Consider the following 14,013-nt stretch of genomic DNA (forward strand, 5'->3'; position numbering starts at 1 on the left):
CGATGTTCAATCTTGCCATCTCCTGCTTGATCATATCCAATTTACCTTGATTCATGAACCTAGCATTCCAGATTCCTACGCAATATTGTGCTTTTCAGCATCAGACTTTAGTTTCACTACCAGACATATCCACAGCTGAGCTTTGTTCACATATATTCATTTATTCATTTTAAAATTATACAAATATTTCTTAACCTATTATGTGCTAATCACTTTTCTTCTCATTAGGGAAACAAAAATAATTAATGAGCTCTGACCTCGATGCAGTAAAAAATAATAATAATAATAATAATGAGATATAGAGAAACATGAGTAGATTGTAGAAAACAAAGTAAAAATAAAGCAATAGGAAAAAAACTCCTAATAAATTAGCAGTGGAGAGAGGGTGTGAATTTCTGCAAAAGATTTAGGAAGTTTACATTTGGACTGAAGCTTAATAGATACTTGGTGAGTATAAATATATAAAGAAAAGGGTAAGAAGCATCATTTCTCAGAAAAGAAGGAAGGAGTAAAAGAAAGGAGCCCCCTCCCAAAATATGTGTACCACTCCATGAATATTTTAGGGGGTGATGAATTGATAGTGAAAAATAAACCTCTTGGTAATTGTCAAATATCTTGAAATTCCATTTAAAACCAATACAATTGACTTAATTTTGACAATTCTCAGTTTCTAAGTTTAAATGCCTTCATGCAACAAATTCTCCTGCCATACTATATCATAAAATACATGATATTCTAGAAGATATACTAGCTGAAGTTATAGGTGATATTAACTGTACTTTTCTAAAACTATCACCCTGATTTGTAATGTGGAAAAGGTTGATTTAACAAACATTAATAAAAGCATTATTTTAACATAAGATTTTTCAAAAGAAATATCTATCTATTATGGGTAAACACATGGAAGGGCCATTTGGTTGTTGTAGAGTCTCTAGATGACTATAGATGACTTTATATTTTAGGAACCAAGTTGTTAAGTTATGAACTAGTACAGCCAAAACTAAAAAAGACAGACTGGATCCAAAACCCATATTATCTTTTGTTACTCAAACTGCATTACCTTAAGCCTAGAAGAGTTTTTTTTTTTTTTTTTTCCAATTAATATGTTTGTGAGTAAGTGAGGTTGGTAGGAAGAGAACCTTACCACTTTGAAATAATATACAGTGTCACAATATATAAAGCAGACAAAATTGGTGTTTGATCCTTGAAACAAAATTGTAAACTGTTTTCATTGAATCATGACATAGTCTTTATTGCCTATGACATAGACTCTGAAATTCACAATCAGGTATTGTCATCATTGTTTTAAAATTTTTAGAAGATATTACCACAGAAAATGTGACATTTTAATTACTGTTTTTTAATAATTGTGTCTCAGTGGTAAAGAACCTGCCTGCTAGTGCAGGAAACATAAGTTCAATCCCTGGGTCAGGAAGCTCCCCTGGAGAAGGAAATGGAAACACACTCGATTATTCTTACCTGAGAAATCTCCTGGACTAAGGAGCCCAGCAGGCTACATTCCATGGTGTTGCAAGAGTCACACATGACTCTGATCAAACAGCAATGTAGCAAATAAAACAATATACACGCAATGTTAATTTAGAAAGTACTTTGTTAAACAATAATGACTTAAAAGTTATGTTTCAGTAATTATCAGCTACAACTGATTTAATGAAAAAGTATTACAATTGTTAATACTTCATATTTTAAACTATCAAATCATTCATAGTATGCATCCTATTTCTTTGCTTATGTATTGCAGTGATTCTATGTCTGCCCTTACTTATCAAAAAATATGTTGTTTATCACAGCATATCATAATTTGGCTTATTATTTTGTGAGGAATGTTTCCTAAAATTTTATGTTGCTTAATAATCAATTGATTTTTAATCAAGGACAACATTCCATTATTTAACCTTAGAATTAAATATGTAAACATGAGACTATGTAGCTAAAACTCCCCCAATAAGCTGAAATACTTCAACAGTGGTTTCTGATTTTAATATAAATGTTTTAACATGTAGTCATAAAATTTTAATATGCAGTAATACCCACTTACCCCAATAACTTTATGTAGCAGGCAGTTGTTGAAAGATGCTTTAAAAAGGAGAGAACTGATGTTATAACTATTGACTTCTGGTAATTTACAATTAGAGATACTGAAAATAGAATTTATTTGGAAGTCACTTATATATTAATCTACATTGTAGATTTCTAATAGGACGCTTAAAGTGTTGTTCACTTTCTCAGTAAACAACAGAGCTGCTAACAGAAAAATAGTTCTGTCTTAAATATTTGTAATCTGAAGTGAATGTTATCAGTTAAGATTCATAATATAAGCGTAATTTTTCTAGTTTATGTAATTTCAAAGAAATAAGTCATTGAATCGTTAAACATGCTTTTAATTGTATAAAATCTCATATTTAAGTAAATGCATTTAAATGACAGTTTTAAAACTGATGAACCCATACAGAGAGTATATTCGTATTTTACTGAACCTTAGTAAAGTATTACTTGTCCTGGCATCTTATTCACATTCTTTAATTACAATATCACTTTGTGATATATATCACATAGTAAATATTTAATTATAATAAAAAATCCAACTCATTTTCAAAGTAAAAAAGAAATTATTAACTGGACACTGATATCTCATAATACTAAAGACAGAAACATATCTTTATCTTAAAAATCACTGGAACTAGGAACTACACTGTCAGGATGACTCGGTATATCAATCTCTTTTTCTTTTCTTTTTATTCTCTTTTCCTTTTATTTTTGTTCTCTTATTTTTGTTTTCTATCATATGTTAGTAATGGTGGTTTTATCTGCATAATAAGAATCATACCCATTGATGTATTTCAAAGAAAATAATAATCTATTGCTTAATAGCATCTTAAAGTACAAAGCATTTTTGAACTTAATATAAATGTGAAATGTCAGATCAATATGGACATGTAGGTTAATTAAAACATATTTACAGATTGAACATCTGTTCAAAAGTACTGATGGGTTTATATCTAACATATTACATTCAAATACAACTCTTTCATTGGTGATTTATTTTGATTGACAATATGAAGCACAAAAATGTTTTAACATTTTTCTAAACCATTACTCAATAAGTAATTGATTGAATAATGTTACTTTCTCTAAACATGCCAACTCCATGAATACAAAGTACAAAACTTTTCCATTTTTGTTTTTCTTGTGTTAATAGGGCATTATTTTACAAAGAGTTAGGAAATTACTCAGAATTGAAGAAAAGTACTAAAATAACTATTTTAAATGTTATAACTGTTCATATAATACATTTTTAATATCTCAGCAATGTATTATTAAATTTCAAATGGACAAAATACTTTTTAATTATAAATTTGTGAATGCCAATAAGAGAGAACTGTCATAACCAAACATGGTGCTTTTAAAATTAACAATTCATCTGTTAGAAGGTATGCAATATATTGCACTATTAATTTATTTTGGCTTAATGCATTCATCTTATTTTCACAAAGGATGTTTGCCTTTAGGCAATACCAATTTCCTTTTTCATGATGTTCATTAATTTGTTCAAAGTTCCCACAGTTTGCTAGACAGGGATTTCTTCAAGGCACAAAATCTATTTAACCCTATTCCTAATACAGTGTTGGAAACATAGAAGACAATTTACACTAAGTAAACATTTTTGAAATAAATATGCTTAGAATGATCGGAAACAACCTGTAGTTCCTCCTTTTCTAGTAAGAGCCAATAAACTACTGCAACTTCCAGAGTAAATAACCCATTGGCTCTTCTGCTACATATGAATTGCCCTACAGTCCTTTATGACATGATTTTATTGATTTTTTTCATGAGAAAACTGTGTATACAATGTCTCAGATCTCTTACCTTCAACTTGCATCAGAACTTTAATGAGTTGAAAGTCCTTCTGTCCTATGGAAAAAACCAAACTTGGTGAATGTAGACTTGTTTTTGTTTCAAAACAAGATACTTAGAAAAAAAATGTATTTACTTTAAGATTTACTTTTATCTCATTTTCAAGTTTACCTTCTAGTCAGAGAATGATTGCAGAGTATGTTTTTAATTAGGCTTATTTTTTGCCTATCTTGTAACACTAATAATGTTATTTGTTTCAAAATAATATTCTGTTCAGTTCAGTTCAGTCATTCAGTCATGTCCAACTCCTTGCTACCACATGAATCGCAGCACACCAAGGCCTCCCAGTCCATCACCAACTCCTGGAGTTCAGTCAGACTCATGTCCATCGAGTTGGTGATGCCATCCAGCCATCTAATCCTCTGTCATCCCCTTCTCCTCCTGCCCCCAATCCCTACCAGCATCACAGTCTTTTCCAATGAGTCAACTCTTCTCATGAGGTGTCCAAAGTACTGGAATTTCAGCTTTAGCACCAGTCCTTCCAATGAACACCCAGGACTGATCTCCTTTAGAATGGACTGGTTGGATCTCCTTTGCAGTCCAAGGGACTCTCAAGAGTCTTCTCCAACATCACAGTTCAAAAGCATCAATTCTTAGGTGCTCAGCTTTCCTCATAGTCCAACTCTCATATCCATACATGACCACTGGGAAAACCACAGCCTTGACTAGATGGGCCTTTGATGGCAAAATAATATCTCTGCTTTCGAATATCCTATCTAGGTTGGTCATAACTTTTCTTCCAAGGAGTAAGCATCTTTTAATTTCATGGCTGCTGTCACCATCTGCAGTGATTTTGCACCCCCCAAAAATAAAGTCTGACATGTTTCCACTGTTTCCCCATCTATTTCCCATGAAGTGATGGGACCAGATGCCATGATCTTTGTTTTCTAAATGTTGAGCTTTAAGCCAACTTTTTCACTCTCCTCTTTGACTTTCATAAAGAGGCTTTTTAGTTCCTCTTCACTTTCTGCCATAAGGGTGGTGTCATCTGCATATCCGAGGTTATTGATATTTCTCCCAGCAATCTTGATTCCAGCTTGTGCTTCTTCCAGCCCAGGGTTTCTCATGATGTACACTGCATATAAGTTAAATAAGCTGGGTGACAATATTCAGCCTTGGCGTACTCTTTTTCCTATTTGGAACCAGTCTGTTGTTCCACGTCCCATTCTAACTGTTGCTTCCTGACCTGCCTATAGGCTTCTCCAGAGGCAGGTCAGGGGATCTCGTATTCCAAGGAGCTGCAGCTGCATGGGCGCAAGAGGGCTGAGAGGAGCTACTCCACATTCGAGGTCAGGAGAGGAGGCCGTGAGGAGATACCCCTCATCCAATGTAAGGAGCAGTGGCTGCACTTTCTGGAACAGCTGTGAATAGATACCCCATGTCCAAGGTAAGAGAAACCCAAATAAGATGGTAGGTATAGCGAGAGAACATCAGAGGGCAGACACACTGAAGCCATAAGCACAGAAAACTAGCCAATCTGATCACACAGACCACAGCCTTGTCTAACTCAATGAAATAAGCCATGCCACATGGGGCCACCCAAGATGGGCAGGTCATGGTGGAAAATTCTGACAGAATGTGGTCCACTAGAAATGGGAATGGCAAACCACTTCAGTATTCTTGCCTTGAGAATCCCATGAACAGTATGAAAAGGCAAAATGATAGGACACTGAAAGATGAACTCCCTAGGTCGGTAGGTACCCATTACGCTACTGGAGATCAATGGAGAAAAAACCTCAGAAAGAATGAAGGGATGGAGCCAAAGCAAAAACAGTCCCCAGCTGTGGATGTGACTGGTGATAGAAGTAAGGTCCGATGCTGTAAAGAGCAATATTGCATAGAAACCTGGAATGTCAGATCCATGAATCAAGGCAAATTGGAAGTGGTCAAACAGGAGATGGCAAGAGTGAACGTCGACATTCTAAGAATCAGCAAACTAAAATGGACTGTAATGGGTGAATTTAACTCAGATGACCATTATATCTACTACTGTTGGCAGGAATCCCTTAGAAGAAATGGAGTAGCCGTCATGGTCAACAAAAGAGTCCGAAATACAATACTTGGATGCAATCTCAAAAACAACAGAATGATCTCTGTTTGTTTCCAAGGCAAACCATTCCATATCATGGTAATTCAAGCCTATGTCCCAACCAGTACCTCTGAAGAAGCTGAAGTTGAATGGTTCTATGAAGACCTACAAGACCTTTTAGAACTAACACCCCAAAAAAGATGTTCTTTTCATTATAAGGGACTGGCATGCAAAAGTAGAAGGTCAAGAAACACCTGGAGTAATTGGCAAATCTGGCCTTAGAGTTTGGAATGAAACAGGGGAAATGTTAATAGCGTTTTACCAAGAGAACACACTGGTCATAGCAAACACCCTCTTCCAACAACACAAGAGAAGACTCTGCACATGAACATCACCAGATGGTCAACACTGAAATCAGACTGATTATATTCTTTGCAGCCAAAGATGGAGAAGCTCTATACAGTCAGCAAAAATAAGACAGGGAGCTGACTGTGGCTCAGATCATGAAATCCTTATTGCCAAATTCAGACTTAAATTGAAGAAAGTAAGGAAAACCACTAGACCATTCGGGTATGACCTAAATCAAATATTCTGTTACTGCCACACAAAAGCTGTTTATCTCAGCAGTTAATACTACATATTTAATTGGACAATAGTATATTTATTCTTATTTATATTATAAAATAACTATTTGTTTCTTTTTTCTTATTTTATCCACAAATATCAAGAATACCAGTTTAACATTTCCATCTAAGTAAATGTTCTTCCCAACTTACCATTATCTCTCTCTAATGGTACTATTCTGAAGCTAAAATACTTAGTTGGTTAGAGGTTCAAAACCACTGAAGATTCCTTTGGCTTCATTTTATCTTGCAATTTCACCAACATTCTTTCACTGTTCGCCTTTTGCACTGTCTTCTAAATCCTAACAATTCATTAGGATCAATTAAGAACTGGAAATAAGAAAAGCTTGGAAGCCTGTTTTATCCCAGATTAAACCTGATGGCTCAGATGGTAAAGACTCTGCCTTTAATGTAGGCCAGGTTTCAGTCCCAGGGTGGGGAATATCACCTGGGGAAAAGAATGGCAGCCCACTTCTGTAATATTGCCTGGGAGACCCCATAAACAGAGGAGCCTGGCGGTTTACAGTCCATGGGGTCCCAAAGGGTTGGACATCAGTGAGCACCAAACATACAAAAGGCCAATTAGTGTTTCTGGGAAAAGGGTCAGAGATTGCCTTGTTTTCAAAGTTTCAGAGATATATCTAATATTTAGTATGGTGAGATTCACTGTCTTAATCATGCTTTTCCTCTTCTTGTAGCACATTGTGTTTAATTGTGTCTTTTACAAAGAGATTTTAGATCTTATCATAGGATATTTTCAATTTTATTGTGGAGGCAAATTTGTTAAGTTTGGAAGTACTAATTGCATCTGAGTTAAAAATAATTGTTTTGGATTTTGTTTTTATATTTTTTTCACTTTTAATTTATGCTTTCATACTTTTAAGAATGAAATGAAATTCTTAACACAAGTAGGCACAGTAATGATTTGGTGATCGTGTTAATTTCCTTTACTGGACCCCAGTGCCTAAGAATTAGCTCTAGTAGGTCTCAGACATGTAACATATCAAACAACTGATAAAGATGCCAATCAAATATGACCCACATTAGTGAAAGAGATATAATATCCCTCACCTTGTTTAATCAGAATTGCAAACTTGCAGTGCTTAGTTCTGAAAGAAGTCCCAAAGGGGAGGAACTGCTGCCCAGAAAGCCACTCTGTCCACCCTTGCCATCCTTAATTCTGGCTCTCAGTTACCTTCACGCTGTGAACACAGCTCAGGAGCTCTCTGGATCCAGTTGTTTCTCTTAGTGAAGTTTAGAACATTGCAGCAATCATCATAATTTATTAAACATTTAAAAAGAACACAAAGGATATGCACACAGGAGATATAAAGCTGTAGGAGAAGTGGTAACACGCTTTTCATCCCATGCTTTGACCTTTGCTCTCTCTGATCCAGCCCCCACGGACTCTGAGGATTCCATCATTTGTATATTTAGGTAACAGCTATTCCTGTTGCTGCTGCTAAGTCGCTTCGGTTGTGTCCGACTCTGTGCGACCCCCTAGATGGCAGCCCACCAGGCTCCCTCATCCCCGATTCTCCAGGCAAGAACACTGGAGTGGGTTGCCATTTTCTTCTCCAATGCATGAAAGTGAAAAGTCAAAGTGAAGTCGTTCAGTCATGTCCGACTCTTCTTGACCCCATGGACTGCAGCCTACCAGGCTCCTCCATCCATGGGATTTTCCAGGCAAGAGTACTGGAGTGGGGTGCCATTGCCTTCTCCCAGCTATCCCTAGGCTCTTCTAAATATCTTCATTTTCAGAGGCAAGATTTCTAGCACAGTGGCCTTCATGGAAAATGTGCTGTGTAAGGAGTGGACTACCCCAGAGTAAATCCTCTGTCAACAACACTTCCTTCCCATATCTTATTATTTTTAATAGGTTTCTCTGTTTATACTCTATATACTTCCAGAATTATGTGTTCAGCATTTTCTAGTTAAAATGGTATTACATTTGTGCTTTATAGGACTAAAATGCTCCTATTTTAACTGAAATTCATATGTGGTCTTCAGCTACAAAATAGGAAATATTTTCTCCAGTTCATTTCTCTAATCCATTCACTTTTTCTCTAGTCCATTATATTAAACATTACCAATGGATAGAGAAACTTATACCCTGGTTCTACCATTAAGAAGTTGATTAGGTAGGTGCCAGGTATACAGTCATGAAAAATAAAGCAAATTTTCTTTTGATGTGTTTAAAATCTAAATAAACCAATTACTATTAAACTACAAATTATGTAAGCCTAAAGTACAGAATTTTATAAAAGAAATAAACTTTACGTTTGGCTAAGGACATTTAGACAGACAGTTCAGATGCTCAGTTGTGGCCAACTCTTTGTGAACCCATGGACTGCAGCATGCCAGGCCTCCCTGTCCATCACCAATCCCTGGAGTTTACTTAAACTCATGTCCATTGAGTCGGTGATACCATCCAACCATCTCATCCTCTGTCATCCCCTTCTCCTCCTTCTGTCAATCTTTCCCAGCATCAGGGTCTTTTGCAGTGAGTCAGCTCTTCGCATCAGGTGGCCAAAGTATTGGAGTTTCAGGATCAGTCCTTCCAAAGAATATTCAGGACTTATTTATTTTGGGATGGGCTGGTTGTATCTTCTTGCAGTCCAAGGAACTCTCAAGAGTCTTCTCCAACACCACAGTTCAAAAGCATCAAGAAGTGATGGTTAAATAGAGCATAGAAAAAACCTGGCTGAGGAAGTGCTATTTAAAATATATCAGAGGATGCTCAGTTTGCCAGCACATATGCTAAAATTGGAATGATACAAAAAGGATTAGCATGACCCCTGCATAAGAATAACACACCCATCTGTGAACCATTCCCCATTTTTGACATATGTACCTCAATGTTCATTGCAGTTCTATTTACAATAACAAGGACATGGAAACAACCTAGATATCCATGGACAGAGGAATGGATAAAGAAGATGTGGTATATATATATAACCATAGAAGAAACACATTTCATTCAGTTCTAGTGAGATGGATGAAACTCGAGCCTGTTACACAGAGTGAAGTTAGAAATAGAAAAACAAATATTATCTACTAACGCATATATATTAGTGTTGTTGTATATTAGTGTTGTTGTTCAGTTGCTAAGTTATGTCCAACACTTTGTGACCCCATAGACTGTAGCACTCCAGGCTTCCCTGTCCTTCACTATCTTCCTGAGTTTGCTAAAATTCAGATCTATTGAGCCAATGGTGCTATCTAGCCATCTTATCCTCTGCTGCCTGCTCCTCCTTTTGCTTTCAATCTTTCCCAAAGCTATGAGTCTGCTGTTTGCACCAGATGGCCAAAATATAAGAGCTTCAATTTCATTATTAGTCCTTATAATGAATATTCAAGATTGATTTCATTTAAGACTTACCTGTTTGATTGCTTTGCAGTCCAAGGAACTCTCGAGTCTTCTCCAGCACCATGCTTAGAAACCATGAATTCTTTACTGCTCAGCCTTCTTTATGGTCCACCTCTCACATTCGTACATGACTATTGGATAAATCTTAGGACAGCAAAGATGATGAGTCCTCTTGTCTCACCTGTCTACTCTGAGAGTCTACATTTGCATTCATATACTTATAAGCACTGATCATCAAAGTTGTTATGATCCCTTGCTCCCCTGTAGCACAAAAGGAGTGTATTATTTATCCCAGACTTCTCAGTTGTACCTGGAGGCAGCCCTTCCTCCTCATTTACTACTTAGACCCAATCACTCCACATTCTAACAGCAGCCCAATTTTTCTAGAAATTTACTCAAGAAAATTCCAGGCCAGCATTGCATGAGCTTTTGATATCTGCTCCTGATCTCCTCAGGTTGGTTGCAATCTGGGACTGACTACAGTTCAGGCAGCGCCCACTCTCTCCCTACTAGCTTCCTCAGTATTCGGTGAGTTGAAAGATCTCTCTTTTCAGGGAAGTGGCCAAAGAAGGATTTTCTCACTGCTAAATAGACTCAAGGGGAAGCTTAGACAGGGTTTCATGACCATTGTTATAGCAAGATCCCCATAAACACACAGTATAAATAAGAGCAGTGTGCCTGCTCCTTAAACACAGTGTAAAGACCACCTCCTCCACCCTCCACATCCCTGTATCATCATCAGCCCTTTCTCCACTGTCTGTGTCATCAGGCTTTAATAGTGACCTTCTTTGGGGATATGGGGCCAGCAAGGATAAAGCAAGCACAGTATTCCTAAAAAGAGAAAAAAAGAACCTAACTTTTTTTTATTATTAATGAAAAATGCACTCCTTTCTAATTTGAGGTGCATTGATTTATAATTTTGAGATACTTGTGTTAGTACTATGTAACCAAAATGTGGCATCTTTTTTTCTTATTAAAATTTCTTGTAAAATAATAATGACAAAATGACTTTGGAAATTAGAGGAAGTGTTTGCACTGCTGTTAATTTTCAAGAGAGAATCTTATTAAATAGAGTCCTTGATGAAAGTGCATGCCAGAGGGATATTGATTTTTTCTGTTAATTATGTCCACTACTAGCAGAGTGTCCATGACTATTTCTCTTCATTCTTTGAAATATGTGTGCACATGTGTATATATAGTAATATGTGTGTATATATGTACATACTGTGCTATCTCAAAGAATGGAGACATTATTTTCACAACTAATATTGAAATTAATCTTTGTTGCAATTCTCAATTTGTAGGAATTGTGGGGGTCAGTGCTGGTATTATACGTTAACAGGTTTCTCTTTTGCCTTTCTTTCAAGAAATAGAAAAAAAAAACTGTAGTAGTCACAATTTGTTATGAAAATTACTGAAAAAACTGATTAAAATAAATTTCCTATAAAACTAGAAAACCCAATAAATGAATACCTTCATTTTTCCTGCCAAGTTACACACAGTAAAAAAAATCTGCCTCCAGTGCTGGAGACCAACCTTCAATCCCTGGGTTAGGAAGATCCCCTGGAGAAGGGAATGACTATCCACTTGTCTAGAGAATTCCATGGACTGAAGAAGTGGTGGGCTACAGTCCATGGGGTTGCAAAGAGTCAGATACAACTGAACAACTAAAACCTTCACTAAGATATAATAATTTCTACATGAAAACAGAATTTGTAATCATGTATATTAGATAAAGAGAGCCTCAGTATATTCTATTGGGTGGTCATCATCCATGTTCTATAAAACATGTTCATTACTGAGTTGGCCTAATGATAAAATGATAAAATGATTCAAGAAAGATGAGATAATTCTAACAATATCATATTTGACAGAAAAGGGTCAAATTATCCATCTTACATCCAAAGAAAACCAAATGATCTTAGCAAAGTCAGAATAGAGGCTACAAAATATATGATTTCAACAATATGACATTCTGGAGAAGGTGAAATTATGGAGATGATGAAAGATCAGTGGTTTCCTGGGGTGAGAGGAGAAAAAAGAATGAATAGGCAGAGAACCAAAGTTTCTATAGGGAAGTGAAATTCCTCTGTATAATATCATAATAATGGACATACATCATTACAAGTTTGTGTAAATCCATAGACTAAACAACACCAAGAATGAATACTAAGTTAAACTGTTGACATTAGATAATCATGATGTATCAATGTAGGCTCATACTTGGTTAAATATAATATACATATAATATATATGTATGTATGTATATGGACGTCATTCTGATGAGTAATGTTGATAATGGGAGGATGCTATACATATGCGGGGAACAGAGTTTATGGGAAATCTTTGTTCCATCCTCTTAATTTATTGTGAAACTAAAATTGATTTTAAAGTGCAGTCTTTATAAAAAGTCCTATAGGAAAATTTAACCCATAATTGTGAGCCCAATATTATATAACACTTTTACTCTTGAGGCATTTACCAATTTCTAAGCTCTGTTTCTGGAGAAGGTGATGGCACTGCACTCCAGTACTCTTGCCTGGAAAATCCCATGGAAGGAGGAAACTGGTAGGCTGCAGTCCATGGGGTCGCAAAGAGTGGGACACGACTGAGCGACTTCACTTTCACTTTTCACTTTCATGAGAGGCTAGCCAACTAGGGAGTGGTCTTAAGTGAGGGGACTGGGAAGCTAAGCAATCTCAAAACAGTAAGGAGAAAGATAGAGTTCAGCACCTGCCGTAAATGAGACTTACTTAGAAAAGACTTTTGTTTGAGATCCTGGGGTATCTCCACACCCTCATGAAGGACAAATAAAAATAATTAGATCTTAGAATGATTGAGCCAAGCGTTAAAATTAATCCCACGAATGACTGAAGTGGCAGTTTTCTCCTGTAACTGACTGCTGGGAGATACATATCTAGATCAATATAATTTTATCTAGTCTCTTAACTATTTTCATACTTAATGCCCAATATTAAAATTACTAGGACTTCCTTATGGTCCAGTGGCTAAGTCTCCATGCTTCCACTGCAGGTGGTGGGGATTCTGTCCCTGGTCTTGGGAATCTGAGATACATTATGCTGTGTAGGGAAGCCAGAAAAAGAATGATATACTACTTCACACTCCTAATGGATGGCTATAATAAAAAAAAAAAAAAAAGAAAGAAAGAAAACAAAAATCTAAATTGCTAGTCATAATTGAAGGTTAGACCAAATAATAGAAAATTAATGGAAAAGATAAAAAAGAATGTTAGAAATAGACATGAGGATGCATAGATGTTAAAATCAGGCATAGATGTTAAAATCACTAATATGTTTAAACTTGTAGGTGAGAGATAGAATAATTCCATGCAGAAGTGAAATCTTCATGCTTAATATAACCAAATAAATTTTTATAAATCAGAAACTGCATGATATGTCAAATGAATCTAATGAAAACACAATAAAGGCAGACATTTTATTTTTAAGAATCTATAATTTGTTTGTGAGCTGCTAAAAACTTTGAATAATAGACTTTTTAAAGTAACACACAAATTACGCCTTAAGAGATTACACATAATCTATATAATATGCAAGCAAAAAGATAAAAGTTGTAGTGAAATAAATGTAAACATGAATACAAAAGAAGTCAAGTAAAGAAGAAAGTTGAAATGCAAAAATAAACAATGGAAAGTAGTGCCAGATACTATCCAATAACATATTGTTAGATTTAAGTCTAACAATAGGTTTAACAATTTAAGTCTAACAATTAGATTTAAGTCTAATATAACAGTAATCATATTAAAAGTCACTGGACTGAATTGTCTAGTTGTAAAAAATCTCAAAGAAGATCCTTTTTGCATGAGAAGCATCTAATGCATAAGGACCCAGAGTGAATGGAAGTAATGGTCAATTTTTAGAAAATCCTTGTGCATTGTTAGGCATATCAGACAATGTACATTGGATGGCAAAAATCATAACATGGGATAAAGTTTTCACTCATAAATTTCAAAATATTTTGCTTATGAAAATGATATCTAATTCTAAACTTGTACAAACCATGGAACAACAGACTGG

General features: G+C 35.5%; 1 non-coding gene across 1 annotated transcript; it reads left to right on the forward strand.

The window, feature by feature from the left end:
* The first annotated feature begins 9,324 nt into the window (after positions 1-9,324).
* LOC138079373 (U6 spliceosomal RNA) lies at positions 9,325-9,431 on the forward strand. The gene has a single exon (XR_011144854.1). It is a non-coding gene; the product is annotated as a U6 spliceosomal RNA (small nuclear RNA).
* The last annotated feature ends 4,582 nt before the right edge of the window (positions 9,432-14,013 follow it).

The sequence above is a fragment of the Capricornis sumatraensis genome, chromosome 4 (assembly GCF_032405125.1).
Source record: "Capricornis sumatraensis isolate serow.1 chromosome 4, serow.2, whole genome shotgun sequence".
Taxonomy (NCBI): Eukaryota; Metazoa; Chordata; class Mammalia; order Artiodactyla; family Bovidae; genus Capricornis; species Capricornis sumatraensis.